Source organism: Photinus pyralis, unplaced genomic scaffold, assembly GCF_008802855.1.
Source record: "Photinus pyralis isolate 1611_PpyrPB1 unplaced genomic scaffold, Ppyr1.3 Ppyr1.4_LG1, whole genome shotgun sequence".
NCBI lineage: Eukaryota > Metazoa > Arthropoda > Insecta > Coleoptera > Lampyridae > Photinus > Photinus pyralis.
In genome coordinates, this window is record NW_022170249.1 from 5,057,495 (window position 1) to 5,066,172 (window position 8,678).

Below are 8,678 nucleotides of genomic sequence, written 5' to 3' on the forward strand. Positions count from 1 at the left end.
AAGGAATGTCTATGATTTCTATTGATAAAAATTCGACCAGGATATGCATCATGCACTGCTGGAGGTGGAACAATCAATATATGGGTTCCGTCAATACATCCCACTATTCCTGGGAAGCCAAACTTTTCAAAAAACCTTAAAATTATTACATCAGAATTCAGATGGTTAATAAAAATGATTTCTATCTGGAATAGGCTGGGGAAAAAAAGAACTGACCATATTGCATAACTGTTTAAGTTATTCCCTACCCTCTTTTAACTCTGGTTACGTCTGCCATATTTCTAGGAAATCGTATGTAATTTGCAGCTGCATGTTCCAATAAAGTGTTTATAATCTGATTGATACTTTTGCTCATTCACTTTGTGAAACACTGCAGTGCTGATCTTTGCCTACAGATTTCTGGTAGCTGCCTTGTGCAAAGAAATGTAGGGCTGTTATAAACTGGAGAGTTTTAAAAATTGAAAATATTTAACTTGTGGTTAATATAGGTAATTCACATTCATACCCGAACAACTGATGGAATTTTTGTAACTCTTCTACCCTGGTCCATGTGTGGTAACAATTCCAAATACAGATCCCTTGCAGCCTCTTTACTTAACCTATACATTTTTCTGAAATTTTCTTCAGGAATAAAGAAAGGATCATTTGTGTCCCTCAAATACTTGCACATATTTCGACCTCGTTCTCTGCAAAATTAAAACAAATAATTTTGCAATAATAGTAGGTAGCAATAAACTAGGGTGAGGTTAGGGCTAGCACCTACATAAAAACTCCACCTACCTTCGTTCTAGCTCTGCTAAAATTTCTAACAAGTTGTTATTCCTATCCATCACTAATTATTATTTTACAATACACGATTAATTAATTATTAATAATTATTGTGACAGTGATATAAAATGCGTCGTCAGTTTTTAAAGATCTACCGTTTGTCCCTATTTCGATCGGCAACGAGTGCTCTGAGCGGTACCGTTCATGAACGATCAAATCGTAACAACTTGATCGCTTTGTAACGATCTCGCTTAGTTACAAAATCGGTTTTCGCTGACAGATCGTTGGCGGAACGAGAATCGAATTGTAACGATATCGCTACGAGATATAAAATAGGCCTGTTAATGCCTGTCAGTTTAATATTTTCAATGAAATAGCGATAGAGAGATTTGAACTGCGTACCAGCGACACGAGGATTGCGAGATTGTCATGGACGTGGTCTTAATTGTATTTTTCTGTATATGGCACTATAGCCTCTAGCAGGTCCTTTCAATTGTGAATAGATTTTCTTATTGGAGGTGACATAATCAAACGTATTAAGTTTGAGACGACGTACTTAACGCCGTTTGTATGTGCACACTGTATATAATGTAGCACATGATTACGAATCATTTTGAAGATTTTGTAATGGTACTGCTGCGATTCCAAAAATTTTTACTCAAGCTTGTTTTGAATTTGTCGAAAATGTACCAAGCTAAAGTAAATAATGCAAAAACCACCGAAACTAATATACAAACTTTCTTATCAAAGTTAACTGCCAAAATTTCCAATGACGAAATTGCTTTTCTGTGTGGAACAGTCCACAATATGATGTCCCGTGTGCAAATTTCCGTTCCCTATACAAGATGGTCATCGGTGGCACAAACTCGTATAGGATATGGAAGCAGTGAATGTATTTACATATCCTATCCGATTTCGTGATCGTCATCAATAATGTGTAATATGAACATTGCACTATCCTCATTTGCATTTTCAAAACATTGGAACCAAGTAATAAAAGGCATTTTGGATACAGAAAAAAAATAATGAAAAGTATGAAATATTTTACGATTTTTTTGGATCTTGGTAATTCCGTTGGACAATCCAGTTTGATTTTGTAACTTTTGAATTGTCTTTGATCATAACTGCATCTTCTTCGCAAAATTCAGGTCTAAATTTTGTTCGCAGTTCTACATTTTTCTTTGCGTCTTTTTCACATTCTTTTATAACTTGACACTGTTTATCAAATATATGCTACCATGTATGTACCATTTGCGTCCTCACACATGGCAAATAAAAATGACTAATCCGAAAGTAGGTACTAGCAAAGCACACAGCACAGACGAACCAACTTAATTCAGTGAACACTAGCCATCAGTAGAAGGACAAGTGCAAATGGCGTGATTGCAAGATTCATAATGGATTGCAGTTATCGAATATTGCGCTAGCAAATCACGAAATCGGATAGGATATGTAAAAACATTCACTGCTTCCATATCCTATACGAGTTCGTGCAACCGATCACCATCTTGTATAGGGAACGGAAATTTGCAACCGTGTACAGTCGTGACTCCCACGAATACTCCCAAGCAAATTTGCTGTCAATGTAAGAAATTCCACTAGAAATCAAATATAAATTTTGTGGAAGGTTTTTTTTGGTATATTTTCCTTCAGTGATTGGCCGGAGGGTCGATAGTAAAGACCGGGTGGTCCAATAACTAAATTTAAGATAAAAGAATTCCACCTCATACTAAATTACAATTTAAAAATGGAAAGTTAAAAAAACCGGGCATGGTTCGTACCAATTTTAACCAAAGACGAATAAGTTACTTTGGCAGAATGATTTTTCGAATACCATAGAAAAGGATTTCCGAAAAGAAAGACAGAAGTGTTATGGGAAATTTCGTTGATACGAAGCCAATGTCAAACCCATTTATGGATAATTGTCCAGGGAACACGGTGGTATAAGTCGAAATTCAACATCGAGACGCCAATAAAATACGGGATAACATTTGTAGAAGTTTAGTTAGAAAAACCAATAATTAATTGAAGGGGTGAGTGGATGAAAGAGGTATGTAACAGAAAGTGAGTTTTGAGATATTTTACCTCAAAGTATATTTCACCTTCGTTGAAAGGTCAAAACGGGTTATGAACATGCAATTGAAAATTCGGTCACATAGTTATTCAAAACGATATACTTTTCTTTTTCTACATATTAATTTTTGTATGTTTTTTGAAACCAAATATGTCCCATATTAAGTTGTTTCATTGCCTTCTTGCAGCTCATAGAACCACTTATGTTCTGGAACGAAACGAAGTTGCTCTCTCAAGTTTTCAATTTTCTCTGCTGATAATGAGCCAGTTTTTGTAGAGTCTGGGAATTTCAAAATCTTCGGAAAGACAGGAGGGCTTTTCCACATTTTTTTGGATGTCGGCTTTCTTGAAGGGAGTGTAATAATCAAAACTCTCTTTGAAGAGGTATGACCCATACGTATCTACACGGATCCACTTAATCCCGTCTCGAAAATGTACTTTTTCATTTAGAATGTCTTTTTTTCTGTTCATCAGTTGCATTTTGTTCGGTAAATTCTCACTATTTTTAAAATGATGTTGCATATCAATAACCAGACTATTCTTCTTACTGGCAAAGGCGATAATTTGACGGTATTCTTGTGGTGTACAAATAGTTTGGTGTTTCCTCAATCTTTTCTGTATGCGACCAAAATCTTGGCCTCAATCTAAGTATGTGTGGCCCACTTCAGGAAACTTATGACCGATTATTTTGAATAGTCCCCTTGTCGCAAGATACTGATAAACACACAGCATAAGAAAGTTTTTATTCTGGCCTGCACAAGAATCTGTCCATATTATCAAATGATTTATTTGTTTAAGTGTCAGTTCAACTTCAATTGTTCTTAAGAGACAACTGGCGATCTCGCTACTACCTTTGCAAGCTTGGCGTAGGTAAAATGCTTTGGACGTACTCAGTTTAGGCAAAGGCATTGTTTGTTGAAGGTCAAATGTTGTATATGCAACGGTCATTGGTGTTTTTGGCTAGCCCCTTATCGGCATCCTGAGCTGCAAAAGCTAATCTTTTGTTGCGTGTTCTTCATCTGCAGCACCAGAATCGCAAGTGCTACATGTGTCACTTTTCGGATGTCCGAACGATAAATTAAATTCATTATTGAAGATATTGCGGTACGTGCACTCTTTAATTTTGAAACGACTGTGAACTTGATCAGCATTGCATTTCTCAATATAGAGTTTATGCATAATAGGAAGTGATAATATGGGAGACAGATATTTTTTATGGATATTGCAGTTTCTTGAATAATGCGATGATTCGGAAGGAAAACTTGAAATATGCTCAATTATGTAAGCCACAACATCGTTACCAATTTTGTTGGGTCTATTGTTATGTTTACCTCTTTTGTCTGGTAAAGGAGCAGATAAACCCATCTGTATTTGCTTCTAGATTAATCAAAATTTCGTTGCCTCTTTCTACTTACTTTAATTTTTGGTTCAAAATGTTTCTTTTTGTGCTGTATGCAAAATATGCTGTTCTACATTCTGGTTAACATTATCTTCATTAGATATTGCTTGTGGTATCGGTATGTTGTCATCCTTCATTTCTTCTATTATATGGTTCTGCCCTTCCATCAATGCGTCATCACTCGTTGTATCCATTATTAATCTCTGTCCTCATTGCTTTGTGACAATACTTTTTTCTTTCTTTGCAGCCGATATCTTTGGGTTTATTTTTTTTCTGTTGGCCTTCCCGGACTGATCAGGTGTTGGGAGTGCGTGATGTGGAAGGCGTGGATGATGATGGTGTCACCTCATACATTTCTTCCTCAGAATCACTAATACATTCCCCATCTGCAACATTATCACCTTCATCCTCAGCGTCTACATTACTGATCTGCATAATAGATATTTGGCCCAGTCAATCAAGGTTAAATAAAATAAAAAATTGGTCAAAAATACTCTTTGAGCCTTCCTCTTGAACATACCAAAACCTCATATGTGGGGGGTGCGGTTTTTCTATTTTTATTTAGCGATTTTGGTAGTAGACTGATTGGGTTAACTAGGATATGTAAGTATAATAGGTGGGTACAATTTTGATTGCAGATTTTTAGCAACAGGAAATACATTTAGAACCACAGCGATGAGCTATCGGCTTGGAGAGGCAACGGTACGAGAAATTGTGCATCATACTTGTGATGCCATATGGAAAATTTTACAACCTCTTATGATGCCTTCACCAACAAGAGATGTTTAGGAAAGGAACGAGATCGAATTCAACAAGCTCTGGAACTTTCCAAATTGTATTACTGCAATTGATGGCAAGCATGTCATTAACTGATAAACCTCCAAACAGTGGTTCCTTATACTATAGTTATAAAAAAAAATTTTCAGTATTGTTTTATTGGCGTTTGTTGATGCACACTGTAGATTTAATGCCATTGATGTGGGAGCATATGGCAGAAATAGTTATGGAGTGATCGAAACTCCGCTATAGGCACTCATATAGCAGAGACAAAACATAAACTAACATTAGACGACACCCAATTACTATATCAAACAACCTCATATAATAATAATGAATTTATTGTCTAACAGCAAAACATGCCAATTCTAAGGCAATGTAGAGAAATTACAAACATATACATATAAGAAACTCAACATTCTTGAACAGTTCGCCATACACTCAGCCTTACAACAACCAAAAAACTTCCTACTAAACGACCTTAAAGAATTCCCGGAAAGACACCTGCACAAACTTCTCACACCCAGCCCTGCATTAATATAAGGGGCCACTATGGGCCCACAGCGGCAAAAATTTTAAGGCGGCAAATTTTCCTATAAATTGCTTTGCTTGAAAGTTTGAGACATTTTTTTTGACACAGACGCAGCCGCAGAGGCGGAGAGAATAACCGAGAACGTAAACTCGTTTAGTTTAGTATTGTACTATTGTCTTAAGAGTCTTCTTTACCTAACCGCAACTTTTTTACATTATAGTGTATAGATGATTATAGCTGCAAGAGATAAGATGATATTCTTGCTTTGTCAACTCCTGTCTTGGTCCTTAGTTAGTTCCCACCGACACTGTGCAGCGGCGCCACTTGTTACACTCAAATTGATGATTTACCGCCCGCCAAGATACAGACTTTATTTACAAAAATTATGATTTCATTTTTTGGGGTCATGTTTAGAAGTAACTTATCTAAAAAAACTGTCGGTTTACTTTTTCCATAAATCGTCTTGATCGAGAGTAAAAAAATAAAACAGATTAGCGCAATAATCGGTGCGAAACATCTAATTTTTAAACAATCTGTATTCAGTTGCTATAAACTTAAAAAAAAAAATAGTCCGAACATTTTGTAGATAAAGGTCTAAATTTATAAAATAGTTCTTAAAAAAAATTGTTTTTGTAAAAACAAATAGAGTTTTTATGGCGGGCGCTCTTATGGAAATTTACATTGGGTGCAGTGGGTACAGAAGACTCTTAACGGTGCGGTGGGTAAAAACGTGCGCGCCTGGCGATTTATTGTTTACAATTACACGATACCCAAACGTGACACGGGACACGAACACTGTAGTTACGATTCGTAAAATTGTGTTTTGCGGATTTGTTTTAGTGAGTTAGAGAAAGGTTTTGTTTTGTGCTTCATGACTAAGTAAACTGTTTCGAATGATCGTTTCCGTTTGTCTGCAATCATCCATGTAATTTGTACTCATAGGCTAATTATTTTATTGCCAGTGCGCAGTGTGGAATTTCTCTTTTATGTCAGTGTTTGTGCTTATACGGCCTAGGTACAATAAGATATGGATGGGCGTAAGAGATTTTTCCTCGTTTGCTCAATCATGAAGAAGATCATAACGGGTGTACAGTTAGATTCGCGGATATGAGACACAGAAATAAAGTTCAAGCATAAAGTGAGTTGGCAAAAAATCCAATGTCAAGGTGGTATGTTTAAATGTGCGCTTGTGGACACCAATACGCTAAGCAAAGGGCAAAAAAGGCAAAAGAACAAAATGATGTTATAAGCAGAACTGCTAAGATCTCTGCTAAGATAGACAACTTTTTTATACCTGCGGCTGCATCAAGCTTTCTTTCTACAACTACAAGTACCACTGATATTGACAATGAAGTCACAGCAGATACAGTTGCTTATAATTAGAGAGAGGAAGTTGTGGCATTTGCAATTTGTGTCTGGTTCCTTGTAAAGATTTTCTAATAACAGACTTTCACCAGACTCAATAAAAAGAAGGCATTAACCAAATTTTATTTTGCAATTTTCCATGTTATTGCAATTTTTATGCAATACTCCTTAATTTAGTGCAATTTTTCGCGAATTCAACGTTAGTCAGATGATATTAATGAATGAATAATGATCCTCACTTAAATATGTTTAGCTGGTTATGAATTGCGTCGGCTGAACGTAAAACACGTACGAGATAGCAGCACAAAAATAATCTCAGTAACTTGAAACCTAAGCAGGGAACATATTACAATAATTGCATTTTATATAGACTGCCAGTGCGAGTGAATACCTTATAAAAAGTGTAGGTGGTATTGTTAATCCTATATTTCTGTTAAAATGCCGAAAGTTGCTTCATCAATTTCCCAAAAATTGCAAGAGTAGATTGGTCCTTATAATAAAAACGCGGAAGTATTTACTTCAGATGGCAAAATTATATTTTGCAATGTCTGCTCTAAATCCGTAGGGACAGGAAAAAAATATTTTATAGACGCCCATGTTAAAACTGGTAAGTTTTAAACTGTATTTATTTCTCGTTCGTTGCTGATCTAGTGACATTTTATAGAAAGCCACATACGCGCATTGAGTAAAAATGTGAAAAGCAAACAAACTTTGCTGACCATACCTGCCTTGACTTCCAGTGATAAAAGAAATGAATTTTACGAGGATTTATGTGGTGCACTTTTGGGGTCCAATATACCTTTTTACAAAGTAAATGCGGAACCTTTCAAACAATTTCTGGAAAAGTACACAAGTCGTCACGTTCCAGATGAAAGTACTTTAAGGAAAACATACCTTCCAACAGTATTCCGGAAGAAAATGGAAAATATTAAAACTTCCGTTGGGAATAGCTGTGTGTACTTAATTGTAGACGAAACAACAGATTCCAGAGGCTAGTAGAATTTTCACAATATCTTTTTTTTCTGAAATTTCATTTTATAGGTTTCTACATTGCAAATTTGCTGGTTGGCGTGTTAGACACTGATGAACCCCAGAAACCATTTCTCATTGCTTGTAAACGTCTGCCAACAACTAATTTTGAAACAATATGTCAGTTTATAAACAAATCTCTTACTGCTTTCTCGTCTACCATTAATGGGCGCGTTTTACTTTTACTTACCGATGCAGCGCCTTATATGGTTAAAGCTGCAAAAACTGAAGGTTTTTTATCCAAATTTATTACATGTTACATGTCTAGCACATGGAATAAATAGGGTTGCAGAGGTTGCCAGAGAACTGTGCCCTGGAGTTAACAAATTGGTTAACAATGGTATTACTATATTTAAGTTTTAGTACTTGTTTGACCGTGGGATCTTTTAGGAAAGAAAGCGTTCCTTAAAGCACCTTCACGTGTGGCAATATACAAAGAAATTATGCCAGATTCGCCTCTTCCTCCGGAGCCAATAATTACTCGTTGGGGTACTTGGTTGGAAGCAGCGATATTTTACGCCAACAACTATGAAAAATTTGCTGCAGTTGTTAGGAGGTTAGAGGATGACGCAGAATCCGTAAAAAAATTAAAACTCTTAATAGAAGAACGAAGCGTACAGAATGAATTAATATTTATTAAAACACACTTGTGCTTTCTCCCTGAGTGTTTGAAGCAATTAGAAAATCAAGGAATGTCACTATATGACAGCATATCTATCGTGCAAGACGTAAAAT

General features: G+C 36.0%; 1 long non-coding RNA gene across 1 annotated transcript; it reads left to right on the forward strand.

Moving 5' to 3' along the window:
• The first annotated feature begins 6,947 nt into the window (after positions 1–6,947).
• LOC116159314 lies at positions 6,948–8,666 on the forward strand. The gene is made up of 3 exons (XR_004142953.1): positions 6,948–7,521; positions 7,579–8,283; positions 8,334–8,666. It is a non-coding gene; the product is annotated as an uncharacterized LOC116159314 (long non-coding RNA).
• The last annotated feature ends 12 nt before the right edge of the window (positions 8,667–8,678 follow it).